The sequence below is a fragment of the Nyctibius grandis genome, chromosome 7 (assembly GCF_013368605.1).
Source record: "Nyctibius grandis isolate bNycGra1 chromosome 7, bNycGra1.pri, whole genome shotgun sequence".
Lineage (NCBI taxonomy): Eukaryota > Metazoa > Chordata > Aves > Nyctibiiformes > Nyctibiidae > Nyctibius > Nyctibius grandis.
In genome coordinates, this window is record NC_090664.1 from 41,728,052 (window position 1) to 41,742,228 (window position 14,177).

The window sequence follows — 14,177 nt, forward strand, 5'->3', positions numbered from 1 at the left end:
AACTGAAGTGTTACAAAGTAGACAAATAACATGCAAAAATATTGTGGGAAAACTTGTGGACCAAGTATGCTGCTTACTAGACCTGTTTGTCTTCCTAGACACCAGCAAAGGCTGATGAAAAAGACTCTTCTATAAAAACAAAACCAGCTTGTGCACGCTATGTAATGGTTTTCCTTTCAGAATCAGGTTGGCAGTGTCTCTTTAATGTGCAGCACTGTGAACTTAAAAGAAATCTCATTATCAGCCTTCCTAGCCTTAAGCATTTCATCACATATTCCATGATTGCTGGCTTGCAGATGCTGCAGTTAAGGGGCTGGGTGGTGGGGTTTTGTTTGTGTTCCCTTAGGCCCTTTTCTTGTTTTTGTATGTGGCTATAAATATCTTACTCCTGAGAAAAGACATTAATTAGATGCCATATGATTTTTATTTCAAATTCTGGAGTCACAAAGCATAACTTTAAATTATTCTTTTTTGTTTTGAGAATAGTAGTTTCTTCTTCAAACATATATCAATATGATCAGAAATATGTATAATTTCTTCTCTAGAATTCTTGATTTCCGCCGGCCAACTTTTAATAAATAAGGAAACATTTATGTCTGAATCAGAGTTATGCACCCTTGAGTAAAAGTTCCAGTTCCTCTGTTGTGGGTTTCAGCACTGTACATCTATCATGTATGGTTCACAGAGATCCTCAACACAGAGATCAAAAACTTAGAGTATAGTTCATTTCAGTTCATTTCCTAGCTTCTAAATTAAAGACAGAAAACTTAATTCCAGTGTAGTCATATCCAACTGACTAGGTAAGTAACTTTTTTATCCCTTCCCTTACCCCAAAATAGTAGGTACAACAAAATCATATCACTTAATTTAAACTACATCCAGATAATATTACATGTTCATGCTGTATATTCAGGCATTAAGGAGAAGACTCCTTTTTGCAAACAGTTTTGCAAAATCCAAGGATGTGACTTTAGAAGGACTGTTAGTGTGGTATTTTGGGTACATAGCTTTCATCAAAGTAGAAGCTAGTAATGATCCATTGGTGTCAGAAACAGCTACAAATTGCTGAGACATAGGGCTTTCAGACAGAGGATACATTGCTGCCAGGATTCACTGCTTGCATTACTTCAGAATTCAAAACTGCCTCTTGCAGTTCCATTCCCATCAACATGCAGAAAATTATTGCAGAGCGCAAGAATATGTGTAATGGTCACACTCCACAGCTGCAGAACCTCTACTGTCTTGAAGCTTTTGAAATGACTGAGCGGAGGAGGAGGACTTTGCAGAGACTTCTGAAGGTATCTTATGAATGACTTTTAGCCTTTGATGTGCTTGGGTTAACCCAATTCAGTTTCTCAGTACGTACAAAATATTATAAGATTTTCTAGTGTCTAGTTTCTTTCCTTTTCCCTTTCTTTCTAGTTTCTTTCCTTTTTGTTTAGTTTATAAAGAATCAAGACTTAGATGTCTGTGTCTTCCCAATAATTCTTGGATTTGTTAGCAAGTTTCAATCAGAGTTGACACAGGTCTCAAAGACAGGTTTGAATTTACTCAGAGGTAAGTTCAATTTTGTGAAAGCAGGTGGCGGATAGAGGAAAGAAACCAAAATCGGTGACCCCACACCAAAAAGCTACAAGATCTCAGCTATTATTAGATGTCAGGGAATCTGTTCAGGGGAGCAATGTCTATCAGTACCCAAACCATCATAAAAGCTTCCATCAGAATTTTGCATGGATGGAAAATGGAAGAATCACAGTACTGATCCATGGTGTTGTACTATGGCCATTTCTTTATCCAATATGAAAGCAGAGATGGACAATTCGATATGACGTGCGTGCCTTCCTTTCCTTTCTGTCCTGTGCTGTCCCGATGTTCCCCAAGCTGCACTCCTGAAATTTCATTCCTACCTCCCAACTTACCCACCAGAAGTTTATGGAATCTGATTTGAATTTCGTGTATTTGCCATCTAAACCAGCAATTCAACTACCCCATGCCTGCTCTCCTATATCTATACTCTAAAAAAGCTGTCCTGTGGTCATATGCTATTTTAATTTGATTGCAGATGATCCTGCACTCACCTAAGGCTGGCTCTGTCTCTTTCACACTTGCTCTCATTTGCTTTTCCAGCCCATATTCTTACCAGGAGTACATTTGTCTGAATTAGTGGCGTACCCATCCTATGACCATAAATTGGCATTCTCACTAATTTCTTACCTTAAGCTAAAAGTTCTCCATTTCTCATAAATATTCTAAAACTGCTTGCTTTTCTAAGCTTTACATCTTTATAGAAATATAATTCTGGATTGTGACGAGTGGCTTTTGGGGTCCTTAGGACATAATGGTCTGGACGTCATAAAACCTGAAAGAAGAATATTTATAGCAATATTTGGCTGTTAGAAATTGCTACTGTTAACAATTCCAGACTGCCAAAGATTATGGATTAATCTAAAGAAAGAGCCACATCCTGGCAGGGTGGGCTTGATGAACACCATACAAATTACTCAGTTTTAAGCTGCTTTAGTGATCAGAGAATAAACTGCTGGGCTCAGAGAGAGAACTGTTAGTCACTCAGCGCACACTGTGTTTCTCCTCAGTTTCTAATTTTGCAAATGATGTGAGAGCAGATCTAGAATCCTGGAAAGGTATTGACTGATACATGGATGCTTGTGGAAGTGCTGGCTACCCTGGTCACAGATGGCTGTCTTTGAGAAAGCCATATGAAGGCCTCTCAGTGAGTATGTGAATTTTCAAGGCATTGAGCAACAATATCTGCCACCTGTGAAGAGTGAGCAAGAACACCAGTAGGGGCTGTTTTCAGGTACAGAGTCATATTTTTATGGAAGATAAGGGCCAATCACCAATTTCCAAATTCTTCTGATTTTTTTTATATGGCTATACCTTGAAAGTCCAACCTTTCCATGGCTGAAAATGAGCTTCAACTGTACTTTCTGCCACTCTCAAAACTGTGTAATTCTGAATGTGCTGGCAGGGACCACCTACGTTTTCCCCATCAGCAAACAAAACTGCCTCTATCTTATCTCATGGCACACATGTTGGTCATTGACTGTGGGTATAGCAGCCACAGACCCTCTGATACCTTTCTCCCAGCCTAGACCCTCTGATCCCTTTCTCCCAGCCTGGGTCTCTTTTGCTCCATCCCTGTCTTGCACCAGCTCTGCTGTATCACCATCTTTGGCTTCTTGTCTCAACCTACCTCCCTTGTCCCATGGTCTCTGTCCAGACAGCGCTCTGGTTTCTTCTCTCACCTCTCCCTCTCCAGCCTGTCCCTTCCTTGGGTGACCATTTCTTCTAGTTGCCCCAGATGAGCAGCAGGGTCCAAAGGAGCAAAGGAGAAACTAGCTGAAGAAGGACACCTCGATCAGCCCCAGACTCGCACAGAATCACCGAAGGCAGGATCTTTGAAACACCAAGCTGTGAAACTATCAAGACCAAACTGATCTTGCTCAGGCCCATAATTCAGCCAGGCTGAGGTGGATTTCCAGAGTGGCTAAAGCACTCCTCCTGACATATTTCATGCTTTTCCTCCAAAGCATGGGGCCTTTTGGAGTGTCTAAAGAAGAGGTTGCCACTCTTTTTAATGTGAGGGAAACAGCATATTTTTTTCTTATAGTTGTTGAAGAGCAAAATCATTTTGGCTGAAATTTTTATACACACTCAGTCCGAGGCAATTCTTGATACTTGCACACACACATCACACGTATCCAGCCTTAGGCAGACACCTGCCATGGAAGATGTGAGTGCTGGTGGCTCAAATCTGACAATGGCATCAGCAATAGAAAATGTGGTCTAATAGTGGGAATTATCAGGCAGCATTTAGCCGGTGAGCTTTCCCAACATCACCCTAAATTACCCCTCTGATGAAAAGCTTTTAAAATATTCAATAAACTTATTTGTCCTTTGCAGTACTTTTCCTCTCGAAAACCTTTGGCATGCACTTGTTCATATAAAATAATGATTTGCGGAAATAGAGGAAGTTAAAATCCCACCCATCCTTTTCTCTCCTGGTTTATTTATTTTCCATGTGAGATTAATGAGTTTCCTGCAACAGGGCTAGATCCGCTCACAAATTGTGCAGATAAGTTAATATTTATTTCCTTTTCCAAAGGCAAGCAGATGTCTTCGTGTTCCCTGGTTTTTAAAAGCGGAGATAAGTGTACAGTATGCCAAATGACACTAAAATCAACCATCCTAAATTATAAAATTCCATTTTTACATTGCCTGCCACTGTCAAGCAGACTGGTAAATCAGGCTGAGCTGTACTGCTGGATGCTGACATGGAAGCTTAATTTCACTGGCTTAATTTATTTTACCATCGGATGCTTTGGAAAGAACACATCTGCTTCTTTAAAGGACTTTCTTTAGTTTAGCACCTGTCTTGTGTCAGGCTCAGCTGCTGTGTGCAGTGAAGCTCTCGGAGGCCGGTTTCCTACGGATTTCTCTCCCACGTCCCACTTACCCTCCCAGTTCCTTCCTGCATCCTGGTGCCATTACTCCTTCTTGCAGCATCCCCAGGTGCCTGGGGGTCCCCTCCGGCAGAGCGGAGGTGCCCGCTGCTCCTGCCCTGGTGCACGTCTCCAGCGGGTGCAGGTGCCTTTGCCCTGCCTGCCGGGGAGGCCGGGCAGTCACCTCTCCCGTATGCAACTGCCAGGTTTCACTTTGGCCTTGCTCTGCCACATGACAGAGAGTGGACAAATGGCAGGTGGCAGGAGGAAGGCTGGGGAGGAGGAAGGCAGGCAAACAATGTGAACATACATGCTACATTTCCTAGGAAAACCAGGTTAAAAAGGAGCTCCTTATTGCCAGGGCATTATGTAAAAGAATAATGTATGAGAAATACTCTGTGTGACCTTGTTCAAGAGCCAATGGATATTTATACTGTTATTTAACCTCTCCTTCTTCCAGGGTCAGCCTCGGTGCATCACTTAAAGCTCCTTTCCCTCTCTCCTGGTCAAGTCCCCTTTAATAATCCAGAGGAGAAAAATACTTTTTTTCTTCACTTATTACTTTAAATTTTCTATTTTGAAAGGCAAACTGGACAAGCAATATGAAAAAGTTACAGCTGTCTCAGGCCCCTGAGTTTCTAACTCCCTGCTGCTGTAAGTGTGAATCGGGGCAGTGCAGCAGCACTCGGTGGAGCTGTGCCAGTGTAAACGGGAGGAACTATTCCAACCATGTGTGCAAACTCCAGCAGAGATTTACTCACCTTCTGAAACCAAAGAGCTGAAAGTTCATTCCCGTTTCTCTTATCTGCCAAGGCTGAAGTTCAGTAATTCATACTTTTACCATAATAAATAATGAAACAGCTATAACAGAGCAGGGAAGGCTTTGATTAGGTGTTTTATAGCAAGTACAAGAAAAACATTAAATCTTGTGCTCAGAAACTGGCAGCTACAAGCAGGAGGAATGTCTTGGTTCAAACATGTCTGTACTTAAAAAAACAAAAACAAAAACAAAGAGAAAAAGAAACCTGGAGAGTTTCTTTCCTATGACTTTACAGGCTGTACAATAACCCTGGCACTTCAATAAGGGAGGTGTCATAGATACAGCTTTCATTGTCTGTGCTCCCACTGCCACAGATAAAAGAATAAATGAGCCTCTGACTCACCACGCCAGAGCCACATGTCCCTTATCTGACAACCCCAGTCTCTGCTAGAATGAATTTTTCAAGACTCATGCTAACGGCAATTGAGAATTTCAGAGCAGGTAACAGGCAGACACTGTTATTACTACATTACCTATATTCCCCATACTTCAGAAGCCTGTGTTTGAAAAGCAGACCTGCCATTCTGAGCAGTGCGAGTGGTGAATGTTGCATTAGATAGCCTCACAGAGAGCATCCTGCATGTTCAAAGGGTTGCCTGGATCTCAGCCCTTCCACTCCATTAGAGACTGTGGGAATTTTGGAGCTAGCACTTTGCACCTCTCTGAAAAGGGGCCTCCTCCCTCAGAAACAACAGGCAGGAGGAAATCAGAACAGAAGGACAACTCATTTCCTATTTGCCATTTTTAAAAGAAAATAAAGCATAGATGATTGCAGAAGTTCAAAGAGAGGATCGTAAAGTCTTTCAGAAGTGCCCTGAGGCTCCCAGGAAGGATAAGGTCTGACAGGGCTCATAGTGTTATGAAGTCAGGCAGGGACTAAAAAAGATGAAAGCCTGTCGTGCCCTCCTTTTCTCTTTTCCATACTCATCAGTAGCACATGATTGAGAACTAATGGAGCGGCTAAAGAATGCTGCTGCTGTGAAGGTACAGGTTGGGAAAGAATTTCTCATTGAGAAACTAAGTATTTTTTTACAAGAAATACGCCATCCGAATTCTGGAGATGCAACAGTGATCCATGAAGGAGGTTGTAAGTATTTTCCCCATAACAAGCCATTTTGATTTTTCACCTTTAATTGCAGAATTTATCTTTTTGGAGATAAGTTCTCAGGCATTTTATTTTTAAGATTTGAGAGTTGCAAATAAAGGCCCACATGACCTAGAAACTCTGCTCATTTTACATCTGGCCTCAGCCTTGGCTTTTAGTAACCTGAAAATTCTGATTAACGGTTCTTGAAACTGAGATATGATGGGCTGCGAGGACTTGACATGCTGCAGCACTGCAGCTGCAGAGCCCTCAAGGAACAGGAGGAGGACACAGTCAATGAAAAATGATGTCTTAGATTAGGAGTTTGTGAACTCTGGTCGCCAAAGACCTTATATATTTTTATGGGACTAGTTCTCATATCTCTTTTGCTTTGAGATTACACTCACAGCTAAGTGCCTAACTTGTGGACTACAGACTCTGACTCCATTGTGTTTCCTTTCCTTCTAGGCATGTCACTCTTGGACTTGTACTGACCTAGTTTCAAAAAGACATGGACTTTTTTCACTTCCCACATGATTTTGCAACCTGCTATCTTATATTCATTGGAACCATTGATTTAATTTTTGTCAGCTGAGAAGGGAATTAAAGTGGTCTTTTATTTCCAGAGCAAGAGCCCTAACCTCTAGGCTGTTATGCAAACAGTAGAAGGAGCTCCCTGGTGCGTTTTGAAATGAAAGTGGCCATGGTTGCTGCTATCTTAGATGGGAAGAAGACATGGAGCTGCTTAGTTCAGCATGGTGGCTGCATCTCTGGGCCAGTGTGGTAATAGAAGTTTGGATACAAACAATGCTCAGGTGCCCATAAACTCAGGCACATAAACAGGGCTTTTTGTGCTTGTTCTCTCAGGCTGAGACATCACAAATTCTCCCCGGGTTTGCTTCAGGCATGTAGAGCTTTCTCTTGGACCTCTCCCACTGAGGTTGTCCTGCCTTCCAGATAGTGAGCTAGAGAGTCTCCTCTGCCACCACAAAAAAAACCTGAGTAGTTTTGGCCTCAACCATAACAAGGCCTTTCTCTGCAACTTTCCTCTGTTGTCCTCTACTGCAGGCCCAAGCTCAAGGCTGGATGCCTGGTGTGGTGTGACCACCTGATGATAGTGGTGCAGGTAGCAGCTCTTTCCATGTTTGCCACCACCAAAAGTTTTGGAGACTTCTCCAAAAGACCACCACCAAGTTTTGGAGACTTCTCCAAAACAAATGTAAACACTCATTCCCCTTGGAACACTCTCTGGGAAGAAGGACCCAGAGAGGCTTTTTGTCCCTGAAAGGACAAACCTGAAAGTACTTTATTGGAATGGAAAGTAATTGCAAAGGTGGTAGCTCCACCTCTGCGTGGGATTCCTGGCATCAAAAGCTTACCTGGGTCCTCTGAATGCTGGAGGTTGGGCTCTTATGCCTTTGTATCCTTGATCTTTACAGACAAGCAGGAAAAAGGAATTTTCAAAAGAGAATTTGTGACATTTCTCACCCTTTCTAGATCTGTGGCCAATTATATCAAGTTTCACGCAAGCAAGGTTATATCTTATGGTCAGTAGGCAAAAGTATTCATAAGGGTACGCGATGAGATTATTACGGTGTAGAGACTGGCAGGTTTGTAGATGTAAAACATTGGCAAGCAAGAGCTAAAGGGAGGACTTCAGTGTGAAATACGAAATTGATTTGGCATTTCCTGTGTCCTCAGGTTCCCCTATATATGTTCTATACTTACTGTCACAGATTCATCCCACAAGAACAGAAAAGACAAAATAAAGCTGAGGTGGAAACTACGCAAGTGGAAAGAACATTATCATTGCACAGATGTGACCATGAAAAGAGGAAAAAACCCCTCTTCCTTTCAATTGTTGCTTCAAAGATGCTGCTGTAGAAGTAAAACATTTTTAACAGAAATTTGGTAATTGCCAATATCCCGTGAAGGTCTTTTCCACTAGCTTCAATGTTAAGAAGTAAGTAAGTAAATTAAAGACTCGTACTTGTCACGAGCTGACATTTGTCTTGAGCTCATTTGTCATGAACAGACTGGAGCTCCATCAGAAGTTGTTCCAGCATGGCTATGCACTGAGCTGCAAAAGCCGTCATCATCAGCCAGGGAAGACAGGCAGTCCCAGCAGGTCACTGAAGCCAGTTTCTGGTGGGTGTTCAGCCCCTCTCCCCACCACTTCCCTGGTGAGGTGCAGGGCATGACACCATACCTGCCATTGGAAGACATGTCCCCCTCTTTCTGTCCACTTTTGTCATTTCACTAATGGTCACACTCATCATTGAAACATTCTTCATCAGAAGTTGGCCACGTCCTCAAAACACCAAACTTCTCATTTTTAAAAAAGGAAATGAAATACCAGCAGAATTTACCTTTTTTTTTTTAAAGAAAACAAAGGCTTACAGAAAGCAGGAGCTAAATGGGACTTAGCCAACACATGGCCCTTACACAGGTTCCTGTACTGCAACACGTTCTGCTCCTGGTGCAACGTACAGTTGCAGGCTCTACACACCACTGAACATAATGTGCTGGGCAGCTTTTGCCAGCGGGGAGTCTGCTTCACATGCTTAGAAACAGAAAGAAATATTTCCCTTTCCTAGCTACTGTTACAGTTTTTCCTGACTTAGGGAACAAAGAGAAAATAAGTTCTGCAAATGTTACGAGCAAATACTGACCACTTCCTCTTTGAATTCCCGTTGCCATTTTGCCCAAGTGCCGCTTTCCTTTTCTCATGACTGCTTCTGGTGGCATACAACATGCTTACCTTAACCAGCAGTTAAATATCAGACAAGAAACTGCCCACCTCAAAGTTCACGTCTATACCAACAGTGCTTCAGATCTGTTCTGCAGTGGGACACAGTGAGATCTGATGCTACAAGAGATGAGGTCTTGTGACATGGGATGCATTTGGTCCCGTGGCAGGGAAGTTTTGTGCTACAGTTGGGAGGTATGTGAACCACCCAGGTGATCTGAGCGTGGGCCCCGCAGCAAGCACAGCCCCTTCCTGCTGAGCAGTTTGCTCTGTTACCTGACACACCACACGTTTCTGATCAACACATCAGAACATCCATAGTTTTGCAAGACACATACAACAGAGGGGGAAGTTTGTGGCTTAGCTGCAAAAGTCTGTAAAAGGAGAGTTTCACGTGCATGGGAAACAACTGGACAGATGTGTGACAACAGGACAAGGACATAGCACTGCTTGCCAATTACCTTGGGAAGAAAATTTGTGTCTGCATTTGCTACTGTGGAAAACATGAAATATGAAGGAACAGCTCTCTGGCAAGTGAACAATGTCCTCCAATTTACGTCTCCGCCAAGGACAGCAGTGTTCAGTTTTGCATGAGCGGCGATCGTTCCAAACAAGCTGTGGCACTGGGGAATCGAGGCTGGCACCAGAACGTCTTGGAAGCCCCTCTTCCCCCTAGAGCTATGCCGCCTTAGGAAGAAAGCCTGAACCTGCCAGAAGGCTAATGTACAAACCCTCGGTAGGCCTTGAGAGCAACCACGTGGAAGTGGCTGAACTCACCATCCCGGTAGCCAGAAGCTGTGCTGAGGACAGATCCAGCAAGTCTGGTATATTCTGGGTGTGTTGGACTTGCATTCAAGTCCAGACTGGGTCTGTGCAGTGGCCATTTGCCCATGATTTCTTCTCCTCTGGTGGGACCTCCCAGTGGTGCTTGTAGCCAAACCTACAATGTAGGCTCTACTAATAAAATATTTCTTAACCTGATCAGTATTGTGTTTACCCGCTGATGATCTGCCCCTGGAAGATGTAGGTTGTGTTCTTGCAGCTGTTCTCACAGCCACTGCCGCGTGGATTCCCACATGAGGGAGGAAATGGGAGATGCTCCTGGTGGGTTGGACCAGCTCTGCTGTCGGCTCATTCTCTCTCCTATCCACCCAGATTACTGCGTTGCGTCCCCTGACTTGGTGTTGATAAGGATTCGAGGGGTGCCACGTAGCTCCTTGAGAGCAGAGAACACGTTGCTGAGGATGATGCTAAGTTAGCCAAGTTGCTCTTTTTATTTGTTCAGTGGGAGAAATAACAAAATTATCTATGGACAGAAGAAGAAAAGACAAAATATAATAGGTAGAAAAATCTCAAATGCAAATAAATGCTGGACCTGTGGAAAAAGACCATCCTTTGAGCAATACACACAAGATAATGTAGTCAGGCTATCTGCAGATTTAAAACCTGATTTGAATCCCGCTTCCTTGCTGTCATCAATCAGCTGGAGGAATGAAGGAGTAAGTGGCTGAAGCAAGGACCAGATTGTGAAAGGGTTTTAGGTACCTGCATGTGCAGGCAGGCATCCATCAGGACTTTTAAAAGTTCCCATGAAATAGGAACCAATTTCATTGAGCTGCTGAACACTTTTAGGGTTAGAGCCATGAGTGATCCTAAAGGCATTATGCAGTACTACAGGAATGGGGTTGTAAAAGATGAACATTATAAATATGTTTGCTCTGATCCCAGAAACAGCAAGGCAAGTGTCAAATCAGAAAGGCCAGAGGAATGCCAGACAGCAAAGGAATCTGCAGGGTGGCAGAAGGAAGTACTGCTGCTTCTGCCAGGCAGGAGCAGTTTGCACAGATCGCCACTCTGCCCTCCTGTTTGCCTCCAAGTTACTGTTTGCTTATAGTAAACGTTGTTAAATGAAATGTGTAATTTGGGAGAGCAGAATTTCAGCAGTCTATTTTCAGCAAGAATTTGTAGCTTGAGAAGTTTCTGAATTCCTGAATGCCTCCCTGAGATCATTTGCAGGTTTTGCCAGTCGATTGATGATGACAGTTCTGCCACAAGTATATTTCTCCCACTTCTTAACAGGTAGTCACTGGCAAGTTACATCTATAAGCCATGTGTTTTAACGTGATAAATGAGAGAGTAGTGATTTTTACTTTACGGCATTCAGTTTGAATGAGTTAAGCATCACAATTACAGATATACAAAAAATATGTTGTATTTTGTTGCCCCCAAAGTCTGAACCACTTTTTTTTTTTTTGCGCAGGGCAGGGTGCGGGTCTTAACTGAATGGACTTTTTGGATAGCTGCGTGTGCTGGATCGCTCTTTGGAGGTGCCAGACCCATCCATCGACTCTAGAGGGAAGCAGAGACAAGCTGGCTTCTAAGCCCTCTAACTTGGGTGCCTGTAATTAGGTGGGATGAGTGCAGACCCTCCTGTAAACTGTATGCTTCAATTACCCTTTCTGTTTAAAGGACACAGCAATTCTGCCCTCACTGGAGTGTCCGGAATGAAATGTCTTGCAATATAATGAGGGGTGAAAGTTCCAAAAATGTTTCAGACTCTCATGAACAAAGGTTGCTCTGAAATGTTACATATGCTTATTCATAGATATGCTTAAATCATAGAATGGTTTGGGTTGGCGGGGGCCTTAAAGATCATCTAGTTCCAACCCCCCTGCCACAGGCAGGGTCATCTTCCACTGGACCAGGTTGCTCAAAGCCCCATCCAACCTGGCCTTGAACACTGCCAGGGAGGGGCCATCCACAGCTTCTCTGGGCAACCTGTTCCAGTGTCTCACCACCCTCACAGGAAAGAATTTCTTCCTGATATCTAATCTGAATCTACCCTCTTTCAGTTTAAAACCGTTCCTCCTCGTCCTGTCACTACATGCCCTCGTAGAAAGTTCCTCTGCAGGTTTCTTGTAACCGCCTTCAGGTACTGGAAGGCTGCTAGAAGGTCTCCCCGGAGCCTTCTCTTCTCCAGGCTGAACAGCCCCAACTCTCTCAGCCTGTCTTCATAGCAGAGGTGCTCCAGCCCTCTGATCATCTTCGTGGCCCTCCTCTGGACTCATTCCAACAGCTCCATGTCCTTCTTATGTTGGGGGCCCAGAGCTGGACGCAGCACTGCAGGTGGGGTCTCACGAGAGTGGAGTAAAGGGGCAGAATCACCTCCCTCGACCTGCTGGCCACCCCCGTTCTATTTCCCATTCTCGAGCGGTGTCTGAGGGTGACCTCCATCTCAGGAGCTGGAAAGGGTAAACTTAAAAAAAGAGGTGCAGGAAACGCCCTGCTGCTTGTGAAAGTCCTGTCGCGGAGGGACTCATCTCAGCGCTTGCAAGTACGGGACCGACACGGGCAGCAGCGCCCCGCCCGCGGGAGCCCCCCGGGGGGCGGTGGGAGGAGGAGGAGCACGGCGGGAGCACGGCGGGAGGAGCACGGCGGGAGCACCGTGCCACCTGCCGGCAGCGAGGGCCGGGCGCCCAGCCCGGGCTTCCCCGGAGAAGGGGCTCTACAAGGATGAGACTCTCAGGGACAAATTGTAGTTATGACGTTAGTTACTACGTCACACCACCGATGCGTATTTTTCCTATCCAAAATGTACTGAACGCTGAGGCCTACCTTTCGGGGTACACAAGCTTCGCGATTTCTTTTACAAATGCACTTTTAAAAATGAAATGCTGGAGGCAGCAGAGACATGTTGCAAGTGACAAAATAAATTGTTTAATCTCCTTGCCTGATTGCAGATAAACTGTAGATCAGATTTTATCTCTTCTTAGTGAAGTAGAAATGATGGGGATGCTAACTCCTAAAAATACCAGAATAGCTAAAATCTCTGCTTTTTCTAGAGCAAATGTAGCCCTTCAGGAAAGTGCAAGAAATACCATCTGTGTTTCGGAAACTCTGAAGTTAATTTATGGCAGACATCTCTCTGTTTACTGTACATGGACACATTTGGTGTTGCAAAACAACATGTTGCAGAAAAATAACCTAAATACTTCCATCCAATTAACTCCAAAGGGTTTTCTACCTGAAAAAGCTCAGTTTAAAACATCAGTTTGTTTTGCATCAGACATCAAAACTGATTCTCTGGCTTTTTTAAAGGTAGTTTCACGCACATATTGACAGCTGCTCACAGAGGAAGCTGAGAGGGGAAACCGTGAAGGAGTTCAGACTTTTATGACAGATTATATTTTTCTGATTGTCAGACAAGAAGTGTGTTTTACGAATAGCTACTGTCTTGGTGAGAGGTTTCTTCCGAATGGACAACTCTATGGGCTTTCCCGACAAACTCTCCTTTTCATTGTACCTGCTAAGCACTGTCATTCCTTGCAGTTCGTGTTAAAAAGAAGCCTTTTCATCGAAGTGTTTAATTGGAATTTAAAAAGAATGTGGAACATAATTCTGAGATGATGGAAATTAATATTTGCTCCGGTACAGCATATCCTATGGCAGGCCAGGGGAGCACAGCACTTGACTTCACCTGGCAGCAGCTAAGCATCTTTATTTTAAACTATGGCTGGAACTGAGCCATAAAATACAGACGGAAACGTGGATCTGAATTTCCCCAAAGTTCAGTGTGCAGTTTGGGTCCATTACAAAGGTAAGTTTGCAAACAGATTTTTAAACTAAACTTTTTTGAAGTGTAGAGACTCTCCAGTCAAATATTACCCTGTGAAATGTAAAAGAGGAGGCAGCACACGGGAGGCTGAGGCATCGTAATGCTGTGGTTTTATATTTGACTGCAAAGATTTAATATGTTTGTTTTTTCTTGTAATGCTTGGCCTTTGAATGACTGAAAGCTCATCCAGACATCAACTGCTCCTGTGGCAGCAAAAATCCCCTTGAAGAATTGTTATCTCATTTTTCTCCCAAATCCAGGCAACTGGGTTATGAGAATGCAGAAAATGTGGAGTTATTTAGGCGAGCGGTGATGTAAACACAAAGGGGCGAGCCCTGGCAGGCAGCGCCGTGGCAGAGGGGACGACAAAGCCGGGCACCCTCACTGCTGAGACGAGTTCAGCACAGAAAAATGTTTCTGGAATGTATATGTGATTCCTCATCCCG

The 14,177-nt window shown here is 43.8% G+C and overlaps 1 protein-coding gene across 7 annotated transcripts in view; it reads right to left on the reverse strand.

Moving 5' to 3' along the window:
- SSNA1 (SS nuclear autoantigen 1) overlaps positions 1–14,177 on the reverse strand; it is a 43,377-nt gene that overhangs the window by 10,712 nt on the left and 18,488 nt on the right. For 4 of the 7 annotated variants that reach the window (XR_011048535.1, XR_011048534.1, XR_011048531.1 and 1 more), the window contains one exon: positions 9,578–10,422. The exons of the other annotated variants lie outside the window; for them this stretch is intronic. The gene's annotated coding sequence lies outside the window, so the exon portion shown is untranslated. The remainder of the gene's footprint in view (positions 1–9,577; positions 10,423–14,177) is intronic. 7 annotated transcript variants of the gene reach the window in all.